Source organism: Pygoscelis adeliae, unplaced genomic scaffold (assembly GCF_000699105.1).
Source record: "Pygoscelis adeliae isolate BGI_AS28 unplaced genomic scaffold, ASM69910v1 Scaffold171, whole genome shotgun sequence".
Classification (NCBI taxonomy): Eukaryota; Metazoa; Chordata; class Aves; order Sphenisciformes; family Spheniscidae; genus Pygoscelis; species Pygoscelis adeliae.
In genome coordinates, this window is record NW_008824186.1 from 3,714,974 (window position 1) to 3,717,766 (window position 2,793).

Genomic DNA, 2,793 nt, shown 5'->3' on the forward strand with positions numbered 1-2,793 from the left:
TTGCAGTTAAAAATTGTTTTAATCTCCTCTTAATTCAGACATAATAGTTCTTATAACCTTTAATTTATGGTGAAAGCTTTAGACAGTAAAATATTTTCATTATTTTATAGATAGAGAAGCTGCATCCAAGGAGTTCCAAGTGATTTGCCTGAAGCAAGATGACGATTGTCAGAGCTAGGACTAGAATGCGGAGGAACACAGCTCCGATTCTCATGCTTCATCTACTGTATGCAGTGACCCATGTGCATTTTCTTACGCATTTTGTTGTATGTAGCAGGGGAAGAGTCACAATACAGTTCTTGATAATTGTACTAAAATGTACTTTTGTTTTTAAGTATTAATAATCTCTCAATACTTCAGTGTAACAGAGCATGTTATTACTTCAGCCTCATGCAAAGATGTGATGTGAAATACTGTCTGCTTCAGAATTGAAAAATATGTGTTTTCTTTAGGAAAAAAGAGTGCTTTGATCAGGGAAGACTCGCTGTTCAGAAGGTCAGTTTTATTTTTCTTCTCACATAGTGAGGCTATTATAGATGGAAATACCATCTCACTGGTGAGAGTTTTCTAAGTAGAATATCACAAAAATGTCTCAGGAATGAATAATCATGCATTGACTTTAAATGGTGATAGTGTTGCACAATAAAGGACTCATCTGTTATGCCATGAAATATTGGATCTGTTCCCAGATAAGGTGATTTCAAAACACAGACTGATTGTATTGGCCAGGAATAGCCAGTAATAGAACATTTCTAGTAATTTTCTGTGGAATGAGCTGTGCTTTATTTCATTATTCAGTTCTAAACTCAGCTGAAATAAGAAACACCCCTGCCCGCTGACCCCCTTCCCCCCAAAAAAAAGCCAGACCAAAAATCCCCAAAACCCACAAAACCCCACCCCAACCCCCCCAAAAACAAAGAAGCAAGATAAATGGAATATTGGTAGGAATAGGGCAATAGCTTGAACATCTGTGAGAGATTAGTGCAGAAGTACTGACAAAAGTGTAACAAAAATACAGTAAGACATATTTTAGTTTAGAACAGAATATGGATGTACATGACACTGCAGGTTAAAAATTATTTAGCACTAATACAGAGCTCTTCGTGTGTAGATCTTAAAGTCTCTTGCAAGGAATGGCTAAGTATGCTTATATATTGATGGTATATATGATGAAAGTCAGGACAGAACCGGCCCCCCCCACCCCAGGACACACTGTGACTTAGCAAAAATAATTGGAAAGATGTCCTTTCTGTTAGTCTTACCCGCTAATCAGGAGGTGTCACCAGCTCCTTAAGAGCACCCCACTGAGACAGAGGGGCTTTTGCCTGGATGCTTACAAAACTGTAAGAAATAGACCAAAAAGGTGTAGTACAGTGGAATTTCTTGCAAAGTGCAAAGATTGGAATGGAATTGCTGAGTCACCAAGCAATCATATTTTTGCTCTGAGGTGGAATCTGGAACACAGACTTAATATGAAAGAAGTGAATGCTTAGTAGGTTATTTGGAACTTTAGGTGGATTTCCAAGCCTGAGGTAGATAATGTCTGAAACAATTAATCATTCATTTCAGGTACAGAAAGCAAAGGGCAGCAGCTCTCACTGGTAGTTCTTCTGGTAGACATTTGGCTGGCTAAAACAGAGAAGGAAGAGCCCCCAAGCAACATGAAGGCAGCATCAGGCTGGATAAAGAAGCTAAAGTACCTGATGATCGGGTTCAAGAAGCAGTGAAAAGAACTGCCAGCTCCCATATGGCTGATGATTTGTCCCTTCAGTCTCCATCTCTGAGCTCTGTGCTTGTCACTCAGAAAAGCTCAGCCTCCTCCACATCACCTCCAGTGATTCTCAGGTGTATGCATGAAGTGAGGGGTATGGAGCTTGCAGCGCAGGGCTGAGCGGCAGCTCTCTAGCTGTTACTCAGTTTCTATATGCCAGTACTGCTCAGCAGGCATGAGCCTCGCTCAGTTGTGTAGCTCTAACTGGGCTTAATGCCCATTCAGTAGGAGGGTCAGGATATAGAACTAAACATTCATTGACATTCTTGCTTGAAAGAGTAGGAAGTGGTTTCTACACTTTTTTTTTTAATTGCTGCATGCTGTGAGGGTGCCAAAAGGGGCAGATTATTTTTGTTGATTTCTGTTTGCCATTATGATAAATCACTGTTTGCAGTTTGCGGTAGCTGTAGCTCATTTTTTTGTAGCCCACAGCATCAGTCTACTTTCCACCATTTCCTATTGTCTGCTTACAGTTTACTGTTTCCATTTCCTATGTTTATAGCTTGTAATAAATACACTTGTTTCAGGGCCCTTAACTAAGCTGCATCTAATATCCAAGCTAGTATCTGTAATGCCCAAATGTGGAGTGTCAGTACAAAGGAAGACTGGAATATCAGATCTGGATGCTTTAAGGAATTCTCTTGGTAGAACTGGGACAAAATATAATAGATGGTGCATAGGCAAGCTTTTGGGGACTAATCATAAACATTTTTCTTCATAAGCTCTGAGTTCCTCAGTAGGAAAAGGACTGAAGTGTATTAATTGATTGTTGAATTATCTTGAGCGATCAATCTTCTTTAGCTTAAAAAAAAAAAAAATCCCAGAATGCCTAAGGACAGGTTTTTCCATCTGAGATGAGGGAGCTTTAATCTTGCTAGTGTGAAGAGCACTAGCAAGATCTTACTTGGCATACTACTGGATAGGTGAGCTGAGTAGAGTATGTTCTGAAAAGACCAGCTGTGATCAACAGAGCATTTCATCTAAGTGGAATCTAAGAGTTTGGATTTTTTATTTCAGCAGAT